Raw genomic sequence first — 23,651 nt, 5'->3', positions numbered from 1 at the left:
TTACTGCATCTGGACTATTTAATATTACCAGAGTAGTGTGTGGGCTACCATCGATAGTAATAACGAGGCCTATTACACCGAATATTGATCATGAGCTCATAAGATACAGGTTTTGAAATGAATAAATTTACGTACTTACATTACTTCAGTTGCAGCCTACATCATTGTAGTAAAATCCATTATGGTATCCTGTATTTACTGAACAAGCATATTTTAACTCATGTGTGGAGTCGTCGAGGGACACCGAAGGCAAGATATTCACAGGTATTTAAACCATTTTTAACAACTCACTAAACGGTGGGACGTTACAAAGTGCATTTATTAAACACAGTTTTCCGAAGTTCAAATGGCTCTGAGCGCTATGGGACTCAACTGCTGAGGTCATTAGTCCCCTAGAACTTAGAACTAATTAAACCTAACTAACCTAAAGACATCACAAACATCCATGCCCGAGGCAGGATTCGAACCTGCGACCGTAGCGGTCCTGCACTTCCAGACTGCAGCGCCTTTAACCGCACGGCCACTTCGGCCGGCTTTCCGAAGTTCCTTCGCCGAAGAAAGTGAAGTAAATATTGCAGATTTTGAATTAAGAACAGCCGTAGACGCGATTAATTTAGAGCTAGATCTCCTTGGTGTATAGAAGCAGCTTAGGTTGTGTGATAAAAGGAAGTCTTCCACTCCAGACTGTACACCATTTCATATCCTTTCAGAATATGCTGATACAGGAGCTCCATACGTAGAAGTCATCCACAACCGTTCGCTTGACGGAAGTTCCGTATCCGCAGACTGGAAGTTGCACGGGTCACACTAATACTCACGAAAGGATATAGGAGTCATACGATGAACTACAGACCCATATCACTGACATCGATTTGTAGTTTAATTTTGGAACATAATCTTTTTTCGAACATCATGAATTACTTGGTAGGTAACGATAAACTATTGAAAAATTGCACGGATACAAAAAATATAGTTCTTCTAATACACAACTAGCTCTTTACCCGCGTGAAGTAATGAGTGCTACCTACAGGACATCTCAGATTTAATCCGTATCTCTAGATTTTAACACCATTCCTCACAAGAGATTTCAAATCAGGTTGCACGCCTATGGAGTGCCGTCTCAGTTGTACTATTGGATACGTGATTGCTTGTCAGAAAGGCACATTTCGTAGTGATCGACGAAAAGTCATCGAACAACACAGAAATGATGTCTGGCGTTCCCTAGGGAAGTGTTATAGGCCTTCTTCTGTTTCCAATATGTAAACGAATTAGCGGACAATCTGAGTAGTCGTCTTAGATTGTTTGCAGTTGATGCTTCCATTTTCCTTGTATAAAAGTCCTCAGAAGATCAAAACAAGTTGCCAAATTACTTACGATATGTATGTATGATGCTAAAAGTGGCAGTTACCCCTAAATAAGGAAACGTGTGATGTCCTTTACACGATTAATAAAAGAAATCCTTTAAATTTCGGCTACACGATAAATCACACACATCTAAAGGCTGTCTGTTCATTTAGATACCTAGAAATTATAATTAGTAACAACTTAAGTTGGAACGATCACGAAGGATGTATTTACAGGCACAACACTTAGAAGACGCAACAGGTCTACTAACGAGAGTGCCTAAACTACTCTTGTGCAGCCTATACTAGTGTACTGCTGTGTAGTGTGGGATCCTTACCAGACGGGACTGACAGAGGACATCGAAAATATCAAGGAAGAGAAGCTCATTTTGTATCATCGCGAAATAGGGGAGAAATGTCACGGATATGATAAGCGGGTTGGGGTGGAAGTCATTAAAAGAAATTCGTTTCCCTTTTACGACGAGACCTTTTTCACAAAATTTCAATCATCAACTTTCTCCTCTGAATGTGAAAATATTTCACTGAGGCGACGTACAAAGGGACAAATGATCACCGTAGCAAAAGAAGAGAAATTACGGCTTGCATGCTTAGATTTAAATGGTTGTTTCTCCCACGCGACGTCCGAAAGTAAAATGGTAGAGTAACGGTTTGTAGGTGGTTCGAGCAATCTTCTGCCACGCGCTTAAATGTGAAATGCAGAGCAGTCACATATATGTAGATATAGATGCATAACCATATATCGATAACAATTAGAGAGAATGTAAAAGTAAGTTCGAAATATCGATCGTTACGCAAGCGCAGTATATCTTAAGCTAGCGTAAGCGCGGGTATGCGTTTAAGCACCAACTTCGTTAGTGGAAATAATGATGAACCCAGTACAAGAGGCCTTTTGAGTGTTACAATTTAACAGTAGTCGTTCTCTCACGGCAGTTCAGAGAAGATTTCGTCAGCGTTACAATCAATTACCTTGAAATGCAACAAAAATCCACAGATGGCATCAGAGATTTTGAGAAAGAGGATGTTCCTACAAACTAAAAGTAATCGGCCGGCCATGCGTATCAACACAAAACATCAAAATATTCTTTCGTTTGAACTTACAGTCAATGGAAATCTATGTACGAAGCTAGTATGGGGCTACAAATGCTCCAAACCAAGTTGAAAGTGAACCGTACGTTATTGAATATTTACATGATTTCAAATAGTAAGACAACGTTAAACATGCAAATTATGCTATGGCAAAGCTGCACGTCTCATTTTTAGCGATGAAACAGAGTTAACCAGTACAATAATCCGATGTTGGGTAGTGTTAAGCCTTCGTGGTTAATTGAACGTCAGCATGACTCACCAAATGTAAATTTTTTCTGTGTGATATCAGCACAAAAATAGCAGCGTTTGTTTTTCTTCACAAGGCTATGTGTGTCAACAACTCCTTCACCTAGGCATGCTTCAACAGTGACTCATGACCAGGACTGAATTTTCATGCAAATGCTTGTATTGTTTCTATTATTCGAGAAGTATGCTCTTTGGATAATATGTTCTAATTACTTATTTTCTCACGTTTAGGCATGGGTTTATAGTGCATATAAATGCATATTTTACCTGTTTCGTAAATAAGCTTAATACTTTCGGAAATCTTTAATGGTGCTGCATATTTTGGGTGCATTTTTATTAACTCATTCTTTAAAAATATGGATATTTTAATTGTATGTTCAGTTTTTCGATTGCTTTGAAAGGATATTGTTATATATTTGTTGATGATCTTCCTTTCTTCCGGATTCGCTGCTAGGAGTTACTCTTCGCGCTGGCTCAGTAGCACGCGGCCTTCGTTGCGGGACTCCGCCGGTCTCTCAGCAGAGTTGCACCAACATGGGTATTAAGAGATTAGTAGGAACTTCGTATTTTGGAACAACGGTTTTAAAGCTATTATTTAATCTGTATACGATTTTTTCAAAAATGTTTCTTTTCATAATATTTATATAATTAAAATTAAGTCAACACAAATGTGACAAAAACTCATTTTCGAAGCCTCCCTAAGTGACCTCTCTTCAGTTTACTCCATGTTTTGTCTACAGAAAATCAGTTCGTATTTGTGGGGAGTGGTGACTGCTAGCTAGCGGCTTGTTTGTATGTTTTAAGTTCATCACAATTAAATGCGATGCCACAAGTGAAAACAAGTAATCAGTCTAGAGTGCAACAGTATGAGTGGGAGTTCGAAGGGGAAATGATGACGACAGATGGCAAAATACTTTATTGCCGTGGGCGTGAGAAATCAGTTGATAATGAAAGACGTTTCCAAGTCGTTCAGTATGTGAACACTAATAAACACTAAGATAATGTAAGACATAAATCCACGAAAAGTGCTCCCGTCCAGACGTTGTTAGGCGAATGTTGTAACACTACTGTTTTTCAGTTTTCTGTTGATTTGTGCGAAGCTTTTTTCGGCATATATTACACGGTGGCAATTAACTAATCCTGTTCTGAGGAATTTCGTTGAAGTGTAAAGTGCCACAAAAATCAATTATTTTTAAAAATAACGTACAGCAGTGCTACGACCATACTATTAAAAAAATAAGGAATCAGATTCAAAGTTATTTTATATGTGTGTCCACAAACTAAAGACAATATAGCGAGGGGAGATTTATTTCAAATACTGTAATTAGGTCTCTTGAGAAAAATGTACGATCTAAGCAGTATCTACGTGTAACAGAGCAGTTTCAAACGACAAATGATCACGCAGTCTTGCCATTTTCTATCGATTCCATGAATTTAATATGGCCAAATGGTAATCAGTAGGATCGAATGTTGCTGTTTGTGTCTGATGCAGCAAGTTACATGGTATTGTTCTCAAAGTTATACTTCCCAATATGATGCAGTTCACTGGTCTTGTTTATGGGTTACATCGTTTTGCAGGAACTATTCGTTCAAATTTTCAAGCTGTTGACAGATTAGTGTCTGATGCGAAGGAGGTGTCTCTAAAGTAAACTGTAGAAAATAAGTCTTCAAAGCAGTAGCACCTGACTATTCCCCTCCCGCTAGAACCAATTATAGCGAGCAGAGCAGTGATTTACTATATTGAACATTTAGGATCGTTTCTACATTTGATCCTAAAACTACAGCCTCAGTTCAAACTGCTCGATGTTCTGAACACCCCAGAAATAGGAGCTAACCTTGCCTGCATGTCTGCTCACTTTTCTCATTCTCCGGCTAAAATTGTTTTTTTATGGAGACAGACAGTTCTACTCTTAGTGATTGGTTAAATGTGCTCAAAACTACAGTCTAAATCTCATTCTGTCCCTCCAAGAATTTGTGAGGCAGTAAAGGAAAAAGTTGAGAGCACACTTTCAAAAAAACTCGAGAATGAACATGCTTGTGAAGTTACGGAATTTTAAACGGTAAATGCACTGAACTTCAGAGCAACATGTCGCTAACAGCGGAGCAAGTAGCCGCTTTTATACGTGCACGTTTGATCCCCTGTGAGGCAGAGACGAGATTCTCGCGCTACAAGCAAATTTTCCGATACAAGAGGAAGAACCTTACTTTCGAACACCTGCTACCCATAGTTACTGGGTGATGTAACAGAAGAGAAGTGGAAAACTAACTGTGAGTACAGTAGATTTTCTTACGTGTTTTGTTAACGTTTATTTGTGGCTCGTTCACAGGCATTTAGCTATCTCCTTTTTGTACTAAAACTGTCCGCCCGCGGTAGCTGAGTCGTCAGCGCGACAGACTGTCAATTCACAGGGCTCGGGTTCGATTCCCGGCTGGGTCGGAGATTTTCTCCGCTCAGGGACTGGGTGTTGTGTTGTCCTCAACATCATTTCATCCCCATCGAGGCGCAAGTCGCCGAAGTGGCGTCAAATCGAAAGACTTGCACCAGGCGAACAGTTTACCCCACGGGAGGCCCTCGTCACACGGCATTTCATTCATTTCATGTAATAAAATTATGCCAATTTAATTTTTATGTCATTTTATGTGAAAAGTGTACGCTCATATTTTATATACTTATTTTAGATTTTTTACGCATAAATGCATATACCGGGTGATCAAAAAGACAGTATAAATTTGAAAACTTAATAAACCATGGAATGACATGGGGATTTATTAGAACAAAAAAAAAAAAAAGAAAAGAAAAGAAAACCCATATTGCTAGACGCGTGAAAGATTTTTATCCGCGTGTCGTTTGGTGATGATCGTGTGCTCAGCCGCCACTTTCGTCATGCTTGGCCTCCCAGGTCCCCAGAACTCGGTCCGTGCGATTATTGGCTTTGGGGTTGCCTGAAGTCGCAAGCGTATCGAGATCGACTGACATCTCTAGGGATGCTGAAAGACAACGCCCGACGCCAATGCCCCACCATAACTCCGGACATGCTTTACAGTGCTGTTCACAACATTATTCCTCGACTACAGCTATTGTTGAGGAATGATGGTGGACATATTGAGCATTTCCTGTAAAGAACATCATCTTTGCTTTGTCTTACTTTGTTATGCTAATTATTGCTATGCTGATCAGATGAAGCGCCATCTGTCGGACATTTTTTGACCTTTAGTATTTTTTTGGTTCCAGTAAAACCCCATGTCATTCCAAGCATTTGTGTCAATTTGTACCTCTTTATCTACATTATTCCGTGATTTATTCAGTTTCCAAATTTATACTGACTTTTTGATCACCTGGTATATTTAAGGGATTATTGCTGCATGACGATCTGGTCCCTACTGATGACACACATGAATACTGCTTTCACGGCTTAGATATTTTATCAAGATTTATCAGTGCCACGCTGGGCCTTGAAGATTCGCGCATTTTTAAATCAACGTGTTCCACACCGTTGCATCGATAGTACTGGCCATGATGACGCTGTGCTCTGCTCGTGACCATCTACATCTCCCGACGTGTATCCCATGGAGTTCTATTTGTAGGTTACGTGACACATTTTATAGTGCCTCCTTTGCGGAAAATAGTTCCCAGAACTCAAAATGCTCTACAACGATGAATCAGTCACTGAACTTTCTTTTACATTCCAAGCAATTCTGATCGTTGTATTATTGTGCGTTATTAGTTACCGCTGTTTGTTAACGAAATATTCATTTTAAATTGTCCTGTATTACATATACTCTCCCATGTTCTGGTTTAAGAGGTTTCTGATTCGTTGTCGAAGTGAAGAAACATCTATTCATCTATGTCCACATGGTAACTCGGCATGTCTACCGATTTACTCTCGAACAGCAAGTGTGAAAAATGAACAGCGAGTCTTCATTTTCTTTTATACTGATCGCCATTCCTCCATATGTAAGTGGAAGGAAATGAAATGATTAGTCATTCGGAGGGGAAAGTTATGACTGAAATATGTTGAAAAAATTTCGCCCTTGGGAAAACGCTTTTGTTCTAAAGTCGGCTGCCCCGAGTCTGTAACATTCATGACACTGTCACCTCCATATTCGGATAACACAACACGAGCGGCACTTGTTTGGAGATGTTACATAGCCTCTGCAAATCTTAACCGGTAAGAATCTCTCATTTTGTGGCACTACTCATGAAGAGGACTGACACGCGGAGTGTAAACAGATCCTTCCACTGAATTAGATGTACAATAAAACGCAGCCTTCGGATCACCTTTCCAGCAGCTCTTTGTATGTGGTCGTATCACTTTGTTTCCTGCTGTAATTCTTCGATATCTGTGTCATTTAACATGTAAAAAGTCTCTTTAGACTCACGTAGATGACTTAACAGTTTTTGCTATTCCGTGAAAATTGCTGCTATTATCAACATTAAGAATTACTTCATAAATCACTTTGAAAGTAGTTATGATCCTGTGTTAACTTTCGTACACTGTAAACAACGTCTTTACCAGTAAAGAAAGCTACTCTAATTATATTCTAAATCAGTTCCGCAGGACCCGTCACACATCTTTAGTGTTGCGTCAGTCAATACGAAATGCGGCCTTCCTGACAGGAAATCACGAATCCTGTCACATAGCTCACGCGATGTTTGATAGACATAATAGACATAATAGACATTTGATATGTTTACAAGCCGATTGTGAAGAGCGATGTCGAAGCCTTCAGGAAATAAAAAAGCAGGGAATCGCCTTGAGATCACCTGTCGATAAAGTTAATCGTGTTTGACAAGGACGATATTTACTAAATCCGTGCTGATTTTGTGTCTTTAGACTGTTTTATCCGATAAATTGAGACGAGGAGACAGCAAAAATATTGAAATGTCCAGCCTACCTTATTCTGAAATCTGGATGCTGTCAGCTAATTATAGAAACACTGTGGCGCAGCAAGAAGTAGAAGTGGGACTAGTTCATCCCGTGAAGGTGCGTTGTTATGTAAGGTAATGAGATAACAGGATATCAGGATATGACTGTGGCATATATAGTCAGCTATGACGAATGACCGAAGGGAACAATTCCCGATCGGAACCAGGCCAGCACATTCCAGAAGTGTTTTTCCCGATGGAGCCATTGTTGGTGGGAGATTTTCATACGGACAGCATATCCGTCACCCTGAACAATGAGGCAAAATCGAGGATCCGAAAGCTGCAAGTGGTTAGTACAATAAGCAATCTGATTCAGAGCAAAGGTTGGACTGGTACTACTGACAGACGTATGTGCCGAGTTAAAAGTAATAAAATAATATTGTTTTGCAAAGAGGGGAAGAGGTCTGGCTTGCGGTGGTGCATTTGGCGAGTGCCTACTGGCTGAGTTCAAAATCGAGTAGTTGAGTCTAATGCGGACGCCAGCCTGCTAAAACCTTGATAGATGACATTTGTGCTACAGGGTCTGGACAGCGTTGGTTCGGTAATATGTTCCGTGTAAATAGGGTAGTTCGTCATTTGGATAAGTAACTAGGCATATATATATATATATATATATATATATATATATATATATATTCATTAGCATGTTAAATATTTGCAGCCTGCTTTTTTCAGTACATATATTTACACTCCTGGAAATTGCAATAAGAACACCGTGAATTCATTGTCCCAGGAAGGGGAAACTTTATTGACACATTCCTGGGGTCAGATACATCACATGATCACACTGACAGAACCACAGGCACATAGACACAGGCAACAGAGCATGCACAATGTCGGCACTAGTACAGTGTATATCCACCTTTCGCAGCAATGCAGGCTGCTATTCTCCCATGGAGACGATCGTAGAGATGCTGGATGTAGTCCTGTGGAACGGCTTGCCATGCCATTTCCACCTGGCGCCTCAGTTGGACCAGCGTTCGTGCTGGACGCGCAGACCGCGTGAGACGACGCTTCATCCAGTCCCAAACATGCTCAATGGGGGCAGATCCGGAGATCTTGCTGGCCAGGGTAGTTGACTTACACCTTCTAGAGCACGTTGGGTGGCACGGGATACATGCGGACGTGCATTGTCCTGTTGGAACAGCAAGTTACCTTGCCGGTCTAGGAATGGTAGAACGATGGGTTCGATGACGGTTTGGATGTACCGTGCACTATTCAGCGTCCCCTCGACGATCACCAGTGGTGTACGGCCAGTGTAGGAGATCGCTCCCCACACCATGATGCCGGGTGTTGGGCCTGTGTGCGTCGGTCGTATGCAGTCCTGATTGTGGCGCTCACCTGCACGGCGCCAAGCACGCATACGACCATCATTGGCACCAAGGCAGAAGCGACTCTCATCGCTGAAGACGACACGTCTCCATTCGTCCCTCCATTCACGCCTGTCGGACACCACTGGAGGCGGGCTGCACGATGTTGGGGCGTGAGCGGAAGACGGCCTAACGGTGTGCGGGACCGTAGCCCAGCTTCATGGAGACGGTTGCGAATGGTCCTCGCCGATACCCCAGGAGCGTCAGTGTCCCTAATTTGCTGGGAAGTGGCGGTGCGGTCCCCTACGGCACTGCGTAGGATCCTACGGTCTTGGCGTGCATCCGTGCGTCGCTGCGGTCCGGTCCCAGGTCGACGGGCACGTGCACCTTCCGCCGACCACTGGCGACAACATCGATGTACTGTGGAGACCTCACGCCCCACGTGTTGAGCAATTCGGCGGTACGTCCACCCGGCCTCCCGCATGCCCACTATACGCCCTCGCTCAAAGTCCGTCAACTGCACATACGGTTCACGTCCACGCTGTCGCGGCATGCTACCAGTGTTGAAGACTGCGATGGAGCTCCGTATGTCACGGCAAACTGGCTGACACTGACGGCGGCGGTGCACAAATGCTGCGCAGCTAGCGCCATTCGACGGCCAACACCGCGGTTCCTGGTGTGTCCGCTGTGCCGTGCGTGTGATCATTGCTTGTACAACCCTCTCGCAGTGTCCGGAGCAAGTGTGGTGGGTCTGACACACCGGTGTCAATGTGTTCTTATTTCCATTTCCAGGAGTGTAGTTATAGCAGTAGGATAATGGTAGGAGGAAACATTATTTGGTTTTATGTCGTCTGGTAGACAATGGCCGTGCCCCACGGAAAGCACAATATAGATTTAGTAATATTTTCATGGTCTATACAAGGGCGATGTACTTGAGGACAATATTATGGAAACGGAAGAGGCTGTAGATGAGGATGAAATGGGAGATATGATACTGCGTGAAGAGTCTGACAGAGCGCTGAAGGACCTAAGTCGAAACAAACCCCCGGAGTAGACAACGTTCCATTAGAACTACTGACAGCCTTGGGAGTGCCAGACCTGACAAAACTCTACCATCTGGTGAGGAAGATATATGAGACAGGCGAAATACCCTCAGACTTCAAAAGAATATTAAAATTCCAATCCCAAAGAAAGCAGGTGTTGACAGATGTGAAAATTACCGAACTATCAGTTTGATAAGTGACAGCTGCAAAATACTAACGCGAATTCTTTACAGACAAATGAAAAACTGATAGAAGCCGACCTCGGGAAGATCAGTTTGGATTCCGTAGAAATGATGGAACACGTGAGGCAATACTGACCTTACGGCTTATCTTATAAAATAGATTAAGGAAAGGCAAACCTACGTTTCTAGTATTTGTAGACTTAGAGAAAACTTTCGACAATGTTGACTGGAATACTCTCTTTCAAATTCTGAAGGTGGCAGGGGTAAAATACAGGGAGCGAAAGCCTATTTACAATTTGTGCAGCAACCAGTTGGCAGTTATAAGAGTCGAGGGGCATGAAAGGGAAGCAGTGGTTGGGAAGGGAGTGAGACAGGGTTGTAGCTTCTCCCCGATGTTATTCAATCTGTATATTGAGCAAGCAATAAAGGAAACAAAAGAAAAATTCAGAGTAGGAATTAAAATCCATGGAGAAGAAATAAAAACTTTGAGTTTCGCCGATGACATTGTAATTCTGTCACAGACAGCAAAGGACTTGGAAGAGCGGTTGAACGGAATGGACAGTGTCTTGAAAGGAGGGTATAAGATGAACACCAACAATAGCAAAACGAGGATAATGGAATGTAATCTAATGAAGTCTGGTGATGCTGAGGGCATTAGATTAGGAAATGAGACACTTAAAGAAGTAAAGGAGTTTTGCTATTTGGGGAGCAAAGTAACTGATGATGGTCGAAGTAAGGAGGATATAAAATGTAGACTGGCAATGGCAGGGAAAGCGTTTCTGAAGAAGAAAAATTTGTTAACATCGAGTATTGATATAAATGTCAGGAAGTCGTTTCTGAAAGTATTTGTATGGAGTGTAGCCATGTATGGATGTCAAACGTGGACGGTAAATAGTTTAGACAAAAAGAGAATAGAAGCTTTCGAAATGTGGTGCTTCAGAAGAATGCTGAAGATTAGATGGGTAGATCACGCAACTAATGAGGAGGTATTGAATAGAATTGGGGAGAATAGGAGTTTGTGGCACAACTTGACTAGAAGAAGGGATGGGTTGGTTGGACATGTTCTGAGGCATCAAGGGATCACCAATTTAGTATTGGAGGGCAGCGTGTAGGGTAAAAACCGTAGAGGGAGACCAAGAGATGAATACACTAAGCAGATTCAGAATGATGTAGGTTGCAGTAGGTACTGGGAGATGAAGAAGCTTGCACAGGATAGAGTAGCATGGAGAGCTGCATCAAACCAGTCTCAGGACTGAAGACCACCACAACAACAACAACAACAATATTTTCATTGGAAAACACCCACAAAACTACACTGACAAACTTCGAGGGATGTAAGATATGTCTTGAGGATCAAAATGAGGATAGAAATCAGTGTCCATAAATGTCATCCAACGACGCCACAGAGCGCCGAAGGTTTAGGTGCCGGCGTTTGTACATGTGTGTGTATACAGGGTGGTTCCCTGGTGATGCTACAGACTGTCAGGGATGATGGAGAATAATGAGTGTATCAGTTTGAGCTGAGTGAGCCTAGTCCGGAAAGGAAGGAGTCGAAAGCTGTAAGCGAAAATCGTTCTGATACCTCTGGCAGTGGGATACGTGCACCGATACTGTTGTCGCTAAGACTGTAGGGTAATCAACTTTCAGAGGTGGTACTCTGGACCAAAAGAAGAAAGAAAGTATCCAGTAAACGTGGACACAAATACCATACCTTAAGAACTACGAGCACTTGTTCGTTACTGTGAAACAAATAGCCGGCCGGAGTGGCGGAGTGATTCTAGGCGCTACATTGTGGAAACGCGCGACCGCTACGGTCGCAGGTTCGAATCCTGCCTCGGGCATGGATGTGTATGATGTCCTTAGGTTAGTTAGGTTTAAGTAGTTCTAAGTTCTAGGGGACTGATGACCACAGATGTTAAGTCCCATAGTGCTCAGAGGCATTTGAACCAATTTTTGAAACAAATAGCTCTTAAGGTATGCATTTTAAAGCGTTTGGGTACTAGACATTTATTCTTCCATACTATCATCTCTGAATGTTGCCTACCCTACAGTCTCAGCACAACAATACTGGCACATTTATTCCAAAGTAAAATTTATCAGACGATTTTCGCTTATAACTTGCGACTTCCTCGTCTCCAAACCAGGGCCTCATACCTCGAACTGATACATTTACTCCTCGCCGTCATCCCGCAAAGGTTGTAACATTAGCACGGAATCAACCTGTGCCTGAAACTTTGACTATCTGTAGCGTGGTTGGATGCCGTTCCCGGACACGGGTTCTTTTTCTCATTTTATTATTCAAGACAACTTATACGTCCCCTAGAAGATTGTTGGTGTAATTTTGAAACACCTTCTTGTGTGTTTTGGCCAGTACAGATATGCAGTCATGGCAGGAAACTTTCTTCAGTGTTCTCTGCTCTTTAAGTAATCACAATGCATTTTGTTCAGTGGTAACGTACATTGTACTGTGCCTCATGGTACAACTATCATAAGAACATGTTTGTAGAGGTGTAACTTCACTATTCGGATTTTGACATGATCAGTGGATTTTGGTTTCATTCTTTTATAGTTGATAAAGCCTAATGGTGACCTTCCTAATTAGTAGTTAATTTGTTTATATGATATTCCAGTCACTAGTTGCTCTGTGACCTGGTCTTAGGTAAACATTAACATGCACAAGCTGTGAGAAAACATAGAAATGAAAAGGATATACCTAAGGTATTAATAGAGGTCACAGAGGCTACATGGATGAATACCTGGGAAACGAGTGTAGCCCTACATTTAACAGACAGATTCTCCACCCTAAGCGAAGTCTACTGAAGGGGTTTATGGCTTTCAAGCAGATGTTGTAAATACGTGACCTGGTTCTTGTCCTAAGTACCTGTAGAAACAGCTGTCGGAGGTCCAAATAATCTACAGTAGGTACTTGCAACTCCGGCTCTTGAGCTGCCCTTGCAGTTGTTGTAGCTGCCTGAGGCTGCAGTTTCCATTCTGTTTCAGTTATCGCTAAAGACGCTTGCAGCGTGGCTACCGAACTGATCAGCTGTCGTGCCGTACATACCTACAGCGTGGCCGGCTGCGCGCAGCAGGTGGATCGCGGCGGTCACCATGGCGGAGACTGAGGCGTTGCCGGGCTCAACGCTTCTTATCGCCGGCTCGCTGATTATGCTGGCCAGTTATCTCAGGCAGCCGGCACGCCGCTGACACCACTGAGTGGTGGCGAACGTGACGAGAAGGCTGTGTACCATTACTGTGTGGACGAATTGCGTCAGTCTGGTCAGCTGTTGAGATCTGCTTGTTGTTTATTTAAATTGCCATCAAATCGAGCCGCCACAGCTCCAGCGGATGTACTCAGCTTGTTGTCATATGTTGTCCAGCGTGCAGGTTCAACCAATACCACCACTTGCAAAGTAGATTAGAAATCAGATTAATAATGTTGCTCACGCAGCATATTTTCGCTTTATCGGACAACAACTAAGTTATTCACTGTGGATGGTATCGTCAGAATAGAAATAATGGCGTCACTGTAAAAAGGTATTTAATTTTTCACTTATCTTGAATGGATTCCAGCGTAGATTTCGTCGAAGTCGTTATGGCTCATCTTATTAATTCTAGGGTGATTCCACTTTGACTGCTAGAAGGCCCGGATCAGTATTTTAGCAATATTTGAAGACCTAACAAATGCGTGTTTCAGGAAATTCTTAATGATCAACCAATCCCAGATCAGAACAATGGCATGATGTTGTTGTTGTTGTTGTTGTTGTTGTTGTTGTTGTCTTCAGTCCTGAGACTGGTTTGATGCAGCTCTCCATGCTACTCTATCCTGTGCAAGCTTCTTCATCTCCCAGTACTTACTGCAACCTACATTCTTCTGAATCTGCTTAGTGTATTCATCTCTTTGTCTCCCTGTACGATTTTTACCCTCCACGCTGCCCTCCAATGCTAAATTTGTGATCCCTTGATGCCTCAGAACATGTCCTACCAAACGGTCCCTTCTTCTTGTCAAGTTGTACCACAAACTCCCCTTCTCCCCAATTCTATTGAATACCTCCTCATTAATTATGTGATCTACCTATCTAATCTTCAGCATTCTTCTGTCGCACCAAATTTCGCAAGCTTCTATTCTCTTCTCGTGCAAGCTATTTGCTGTCCATGTTTCACTTCCATAAATGGTTATACTTCATACAAATAATGTCCGCCCCAGTAGCTGAGTGGTCAGCGTGACGGATTGCCGTCCTCTGGGCCCGGGTTCGATTCCCGGCTGGGTCGGAGATTTTCTCCGCTCAGGGACTGGGTGTTGTGTTGTGTTCATCATCATTTCATCCCCATCCGGCGTGCAGGTCGCCCAATGTGGCGCCGAATGTAATGAGACCTGCGATATGGCGGCCGGACCTGCCCCGCGAGGGGCCTCCCGGCCAATGACGCCAAACGCTCATTTCCATTTCATTTCCATACAAATAATTTCAGAAACGACTTCCTGACACTTAAATCTATACTCGATGTTAACAAATTTGTCTTCTTCAGAAACGCTTTCCCTGCCATTGCCAGTCTACATTTTATATCCTCTCTACTTCGACCATCATCAGTTATTTTGGTCCCCAAATAGCAAAACTCCTTTACTACTTTAAGTGTCTCATTTCCTAATTTAATTCCCTCAGCATCACCCGACTTAATTTGACTACATTCCTTTATCCTCGTTTTGCATTTGTTGATGTTCATCTTATACCCTCCTTTCAAGACACTGTACATTCCATTCAACTGCTCTTCCAAGTCCTTTGCTGTCTGTGACAGAATTACAATGTTATCGGCGAACCTCAACGTTTTTATTTCTTCTCCATGGACTTTAATACCTACTCCGAATTTTTCTTTTGTTTCCTTTACTGCTTGCTCAATATACAGATTGGAAAACATCGGGGACAGGCTACAAGCCTGTCTCACTCCCTTCCCAACCGCTGTTTCCCTTTCATGTCCCTCGACTCTTATAACTGCTATCTGGTTTCTGTACAAATTGCAAATAGCCTTTCGCTCCCTGTATTTTACCCCTGCCACCTTTAGAATCTGAAAGAGAGTATTCCAGTCAACATTGTCAAAAGCTTTCTCTAAGTCTACAAATGCTAGAAATGGTAGAAATAATGTTTGACTTGGTGTTCATGATCCACATTTTTATAAACGTCTTGTAAATTCACATATCCTTCTTCTTAGTTGTCACATCATCAAGAAAACAGTTGTGTATCGATCTTCACATATTTAATTTCCACTTTAACCAAACACAATACGTGACTGTTTTTTTACAAAGCGAAATAACAACAAAACTTCTGCAAAATGAAACAAAGACTGCTCTGTGCGCATTCGCACCAAAACGATTACAAGTAAGTCAAAGATTATGACAGTCTCACAGAAATGAATACACACAAGAACCATATCACTGTAATATATCGATACATGGGAGTACCTATACATTAATGAAACCAAATGTGAATATTGTCACAAAAATATGTCTGTTACTTCGCAGAAAAGTAGTACGGTATTACTGGTATCGAGAACTGGGGTTGGAGTGCCGTAATGGTCACGAAAATAAAGAACCATTACAAGGTCCACGGCCTCATATGTGTGTTTGAAGTGATATGGTAGCTTTGTAAATAACAGACACGTCGAATAATCTTGGTTTATTACTGTTCCGTTTATAAACAACATCTTAACGACGCACTGAACAACTGAAACATATTGCTGCCACTGTGTCAGTGTTGGTACCTTTATCCTAGGCCAGAATATTGCAGCGCCATTTGGTAAACAAACTCACATCTGTCGTCTGCTTAAGTATCTGCCAGGACTCTCACCACAACATCCGCCAGCCGAAGTGCTTCTGCCAAAATGACTCCCCTTCAGCTAAGACTGGTTTATTCTAATGACTAGTGACGTAGTTACCATGGCGTCACGCAAGCCCTGCGTCAGAACTACGACGTACCTTATGACTCAAATTAACTGTAGCGTCAATTTAAGTTATGCTAATGACTAATAATTCAAATAACATAGGGATTCGTTCCATAATTTCCGGTTCTCATCGTATGGAAATTGTGTTTATAATGTTTTGATTGAACCACGTTGAAAGTAGTAGACCAGACTAAAAACAAACAAAAATTAAAATCACTAAAAGTGGCAAAACAAAAAACTCTATCAGAAAGCTATCATGTTGTGCAACATCAAACTATTATGTTTTGTTCACAGTATTACAAAACTATAATTGGATTTCGTCGAGGGAAAGTAGTATGAAAGTTATTGATATACCTCTATATATGTTTTAATTAATTAATAAGAATAATAATTTCACCTTTTAAATGATACTAGTTATCAATTACTAGGTACTTTGGCCTCCTGCTCGAGACTGGGTACTTTGGCCTTCTGTTCATATTAAAGCACGTCAAGTACTTCAAATGCTTTTCTAACAATGTGACAAAATAGAAATGAGCATCTTCTCCAGTCACTATCCGCAAGCTTAGTTGATGGTTGCCTTCCCCCAAAACCAATTATGTCGTGGTTTCTAATTCCAATGTATACCAGCAAAATTAGGGATCATTTCTAAAAAAGAAACGAAATTCGAAAACTTGGACCACATGAAGAAAGCTGATCAAGTCAATATACAAGTAAAAGTCGATATACAAGTAAAACGATCATTATTGAAAGGGACAGTTAATTTCAGGGAGTTTTGTGTCGTGGCTGAAAATGTAGAACCAACTTTCATTACGTAGAAATTGGTTTATACGAACAAAGCAGTTTTTAACTAATATAGTAGACTTGGAATCAATCAATTAGTCGAAACTGATCTCGTATTTGTGCAGAATGCAGCGAGTTGATTGTGTCACATGCTGTCATACAGCTGTCTCTGTTTCGTCAGCATTAATTGCTACCAGTACTAGGTATAGATTAGACACATGTTTCGGTAGGAACCTACAAATTGTAGCCGAGCGGGATTAGCCGAGCGGTCTAGGGCGCTGCTGTCATGGATTGTGCGGCTGGTCCCGGCGGAGTTTCGAGTCCTCCTTCGTGCATGGGTGTGTGTGTTTGCCCTTAGGATAATTTAGGTTAAGTAGTGTGTAAGCTTAGGAACTGATGACCCTAGCAGTTATGTTCCATAAGATTTCACACACATCTGAACATTTGAAGAAACTGTATCGCAGTTAATGCCGAACACCGACATGCTCACTTAAAGATGACTCAGCAAGCGAGCCGTTTGTGAGGTAACTGCCAATATGTGGTTCTGGACAGTCACTGAAATCAATATCAAATATTGTCGTTGTTTCTACCAATGTATTTTGTAATTCGATCACGTCTCTCCAATAAACTGATATCAGATTTCACCAGTAGTCTACAACGCACATCAATAAACGTTTTGCTTCACGCCGGTTCCCTGAACTCGTGAAGATACACGTTGACTTTGGATATTGTATCACAGACACAGTCCCTTTGACTGTTCAGAGATGTCACTAAACACGCCTAAAGATGTAAACAGTCTTGAATGAGCAGCGCTTAGTAGACGGAGGGAGTCCGACAGCCGATCAGTTCCAGTCATTCCGCCAGGAAGGAGGTACACGGCTCGTGTTACCTGTAGTCCAACTTAACTAGACGGTCAATACGGCGGATCGATTGCGTCTGTTCCTTTGTGCCAGGAAGGGCTCTCAACAAGTGAAGTGTCCAAGCGTCTCGGAGTGAACCAAATCGATGTTGTTCGGACATGGAGGAGATACACAGAGACAGGAACTATCCATGACATGCCTCGCTCAGGCCTCCCAAGGGCTACTACTATAGTGCATGACCGCTACATGTGGATTATGGCTCGGAGGAACACTGACAGCAACGCCACCATGTTCAATAATGCTTTTTGTGCAGACACAGGACGTCGTGTTACGACTCAAACTGTGCGCAATAGGCTGCATGATTCGCAAGTCACTCCCGACGTCCATGTCGAGGTCCATCTTTGCAACCACGACACAATGCAGTGCGGTACAGAGGGGCCCAACAACATGCCGAATGGACCGCCCACGAATGGTATCACGTTCTCTTCGCATATGCCTTCAACCAGGCAATCGTCGGGCTGAATGCCTTAGGCACACTGTCCAGCGACGCAGCAAGGTGGAGGTTCCCTGCTGTTTTGGGGTGATATTATGTGGGGCCGACGTACGCCGATGGTGGTCATGCAAGGCGCCGTAACGGCTGTACAATATGTGAATCCCATCCGCCGACCGACAGTGTAACCATTTCGGCAGCATATTGGCGGGGCATTCGCCTTCATGGACGACAATTTGCGCCCCCATCGTGCACATCTTGCGAATGACTTCCTTCAGGATAATGACGTCGCTCGACTAGAGCGGCCAGCATGTTCTCCAGACATGAACCCTATTGAACATGCCTGGGATAGAATGAAAATGTTTCTTGATGCAGTAATTTACCAACAGCCGTATGTATTGTAGAAATTTGTTTTATTTTATGAACTTCTACAATACATACGGCTGTTGATAAATTATTGCATCAAGAGGTTCACGCCAGCCGTCGTCCCACGATCCACAATCGATCAACGAAGATTGAAAATGGCTCTTTATGGACGACGTGACCCACCAACCACTCTGAGGGCTCTACGTCGAACCGCCGTTGAGGAGTGGGACAATGTTGACTAACAATTCCTTGATGAATTTGTGGATAGTATGTCACCACGATCACAGGCATGCATGAATGCAAGAGGACGTGCTACCGGGTATTAGGGGTATCGGTGTGTACAGCAATCTGGACCGCCACCTCGCTGTATGGTGGTACAACATGCAATTTATGGTTTCATGAGCAATAAAAAGGGAGGAAATGATGTTTATGTTGATCTGTATTCCAATTTCCTGTGCAGATTCCGGAACCCTCGGAACCGAAGTGATGCTAAACTTGTTTTGATGTGTGTACATTAATAAACACGTAAATATTACGATGTCAGTCGTATTACAAATTATTTTCTGTTTGAATACAGGACGATAAAACATTGTGGGTGCAGAACATTTAAGCAAAAGGTTTCGTACGCATCCGAAAGATATGATGTGCATTCAAACTAATCCTTCGGCGAGATTTCAAATTAATCCGCTACAATCCTCTCTTAGGTAATATAAAAATGAAAATTTCTCCAAAGTTTTTCGATTTTCCTCTTGCAATGAAATTCTCAGGGTGTGAATTTGAAACGCCGTCCGATAGCAAAATACAGACGTTGAAATTAAAAGCATTTGAATTTTTATTCAAGAAAAGGACGTTATTTGTCTGGTGAATGAAAATAATTAATATAACAAGGAATATCAGATAATTAAGCAGTAAAAAACAGATTACGAAAACATTTTTCTTGAAGGTGTGGAAACACTTTGTTACTAGAAATGGGAGAAATGGAGACGTCTAGAGGTAGGTGCAAAAATCTATGGTAATTCAAGTTACAGGAAGTACAAGCTGAAGTACAAGATCTTGGCCTCCTGGCGAAAGATGTGAAGGATTTAATGAAAACTGTTCAAGAAAAGGTCTGCGTATTGTAATGGAAAGCTTCTGAAATAGATTCTCGTTTTGCTGCTCTTGATACTTATTTTCCAAAACACATTTCTATCACACAGTTCAGAACGACTGGATACTATTGTCGGTGCTCTCTATGGCTACATTCCAGTCTGGGGTCCGGATATTATTAGGCCTCAGATCATTCGCGCACCGTAAATGCGCCTCTGGGTCGATGGTTTAATTTCAATTAAACGTCTGATTTACAGCCCAGACCGATATTGCTGTGGGAAGCGGAAGGCGCACGCGTTACCAGAGGCCATCTATGTTGGGTTTCAGATAGGTCGTTGAACCAATTGTAAATTATGTAGGATTAATCGGTAGATAAGTGCTCCGCCATTAGGAAGACAAATTTACCAATTATTAGGTGGTGTGCTGGTAAGAAAACTTCTATCTTGAATGCAATGGAGCGCCTCTGTCGAAGCGCTACGACTCTGAAAGAAAATTTTACGATCTACATCCTGTACTCACAAAAGTGTTTTGTTTCATCCCTTCTACTAGTGAACATTGAGGATATTCCCTCAAATCACCTGGGAGAATGCAGAATTACGATAGTCTGCAAGCTTTCGTGACCGTCGTCACTGAAGCGAAACATCTTTCGGTTTCTCAGGAGGCGTCATATTTCCTCTATATGTTCGACGTTTCGACCCCTCTGCTGGGACCTTCTTCAGGACTTTGTGGCGTCCACGGCTCACTGAACACTGTCAACACAGCTGACTGAACACTGTCAGAGCCCAGTTCACGTTCTCTTACGAAGGAGGAGAATTTTTTTTTTCTAGTCATCGGTCTTCCGACTGGTTTGATGCCGTCTGCCACGAATTGCTCTTCTGTGCCAACTTTTTCATCTCATAGTGGTAATTGCAACCTACATCTTCAATTATTTGCTGGATGTATTCCAAGCCCTGTTTTCCTCTACAGCTTTACAGCTTCTTCTAGTACGATGGAAGATTTTGCTTGATGTCTTAACAGATGTCCTATCATCCTTTCCCATCTTCTCGTCAGCTATTTCCATAAATTCCTTTCTTCGCTGACTCTCCGGAGAACTTTCACGTTCTTAACCTGATAAGTCCACCCAATTAGCAACATTCGTTTGTAGTACCACATCTCAAAAGCGTCGATCTGCCAGCGCGCTTTTTGTGTCCACCTTGCTTCACTCGTTATTGCTCATTTCGCTGCCTTGGTAGCAACTCGTCTATTTCTGATGTTAAGTTTGTCGCTGTTCTTATTTCTGTTACCTCTCATTAATTTCCGATTTCTTCAGTTTACTCTCAGTAAATAGTCTCCTCTCATTTGTTCTCCGTACCATTCGCCAGATCCTGTAATTCCTCTTTACATAACAATGTCACTAGCGAATTGTATCACTGATATATTTTCCTCTTGAAATTTAATCCCGCTCTTGACACTTTCTTTAAATTCCGCAACTGTTTCTTCGATGTGGAGGTTGACTAGCAGGGGCGAAGGAATACATCCCTGTCTTACGCACTTTTAAAGCCGAGTACTTCGTTCTTGGTCTTTCAATCCCTCTTAGTTCGTGAACACAGTGTGTATTACCCATCTTTCCCTACATCTTGGCCATATTTTTCTCAGTATTTCGACCGTCTTGCACCACTTGATACAGTTGTACGCCGGCCGAAGTGGCCGTGCGGTTCTAGGCGCTGCAGTCTGGAACCGCGAGACCGCTAAGGTCGCAGGTTCGAATCCTGCCTCGGGCATGGATGTTTGTGATGTCCTTAGGTTAGTTAGGTTTAACTAGTTCTAAGTTCTAGGGGACTAATGACCTCAGAAGTTGAGTCCCATAGTGCTCAGAGCCATTTGAACTATTTGAACAGTCGTACGCTTTTTCGAGGAAACAAAGCGTATGAACGTTTTTTTTTATTTTTCTTCCGTCTTACCTCCATTATCAACCAGAACTGCCTGTCTGTTGCCTTTACCTTTCCCTCCCTCGAGGCATTTATTTTCATTTTCTTTTCACAACATTATGAATTGTCTGCCCGGTCACTGAACTGTTTGTTCTCTTTCTGTAGTCTTGGCAGTTGTCGTACTACGCACTGGTTATAAAATATGAGTCACAGGGTAAGAACACGTTACCGTCGCAAGTAAAATGATCAATAATGACAGCAGGCGAGGTGCCACACAGACGTGTCACAGAAATGAAAACAACAAACAAACGGGTGTGAACTACACTATGCGATCAAAAGTATCTGGACCCCCTGAAAAACATAAGTTTTTCGTATGAGGCGCATTGTGCTGCCATCTACTGCCATATACTCGATATTAGCGACCTCAGTAGTCATTAGATATCGTGAGAGAGCAGAATGGGGCGGTCTGCGTAACTCACAGATTTCCAATGTGGTTAGATAATTGGGTGTATCACAGTTCTGTACGCGAGATTTCCACACTCCTAAACATCCCAAGGTCCACTGTTTCCGATGTGACAGTGAAGTGGAAACGTGAAGGGACACGCACAGCACAAAAGCGTACAGGCCGTCCTGTTCTGTTCTGTTGACAGAGATCGCCGACAGTTGAAGACGGTCGTAATGTGTAATAGGCAGACATCTGTCCAGACCATCACACAGGAATTAGAAACTGCACCAAGAACCATTACAAGTATTATGACACTTAGGCGGGAGGTGATAAAACTTGGATTTCATGGTCGAGCGGCTACTCGTAAGCCACACATCACGCCGGTAAATGCCAAGCGACGCCTCGCTTGGTGTAAGGAGCGTAAACATTGGACGATTAAAAGGTGGCAAAACATTGAGTGGAGTGACAAATCACGGTACACAATGTGGCGATCCGATGGCAGGGTGTGGGTATGGCGAATGCCCGGTGAACATCTTCTGACAATATGTGTAGTAATAACAGTAACATTTGGAGGCGGTGGTGTTACGGTGCGGTCGTGTTTCTCACGGAGGGTTCTTGCACCCCTTGTTGTTTTGTCAGGCAGTATCATACCACAGGCCTACATTGATGTTTTAAGCACTTTCTTAATTCCCACTGTTGAAGGGCAATTCGGGGATGGGGATTGCATCTATCAACACGATCGAGCACCTGTTCATAATTCACGGGCTGTGACGGAGTGGTTACACGACAGTAGCATCCCTATAATGGCCAGGCCTGCACAGAGTCCTGACCTGAATCCTACAGAACACCTTTGGGATGTTTTGGAACGCCGACGTCGTGCCAGGCCTCACTGACCGACATCGATACCTCTCTTCAGTGCAGCACTCCGTGAAGAATGGCCCGGCAATCCCCAAGAAACCTTACAGCAGCCGGTTGAGCGCATGGCTGCGAGAGTAAAAGCTGCCATCAAGGCTAAGGGTGGGCCAACACCATTCTGAATTCCAGTATTACCGATGGAGGGCGCCACGAACTTGTAAGTCTTTTTGAGTGAGGTGTCGGGATACTTTTAATCTCATAGTGTATTTTACAACACACGAATTCAAGAGTCAGAACTTCCAGAACGGAACGCAACTTCAATAATGTTCAAACCATGTATTTTGAACTGGCCGGGGTGGCCGAGCGGTTCTAGGAGCTACGTTCGCAGGTTCGAATCCTGCCTCGGGCATGGGTGTGTGTGATGTTCTTAGGTTAGTTAGGTTTAAGTAGTTCTAAATTCTAGGGGACTGATGACCTCAGCCCATAATCCTCAGAGTCATTTGAGCCATGTATTTTGACAGTGAAAAGAGGAACTGTCTATTTATGAAACTGTTGTGTTCATTTCTTGCAAGTTATGTGACAAACTATTATGTTGTGTTCATTTCTTGCAGGTTATGTGACAAACTATTATGTTTTCATCATTTCCTTGCCAGTGATCACATTCCCACCCATACGAACACATAAATCGGGCAAGGAGGCATATCTCACTTACATACCAGTCTACAAATTACGTGTATTGGTTAGAGATTCCTATCATACGACACACGTACTGT

This window comes from Schistocerca americana, chromosome 5 (genome assembly GCF_021461395.2).
Source record: "Schistocerca americana isolate TAMUIC-IGC-003095 chromosome 5, iqSchAmer2.1, whole genome shotgun sequence".
NCBI classification, from domain to species: Eukaryota; Metazoa; Arthropoda; class Insecta; order Orthoptera; family Acrididae; genus Schistocerca; species Schistocerca americana.
The sequence above is the reverse complement of the archived record's forward strand: the minus strand, read 5'-3'. Positions refer to the sequence as shown.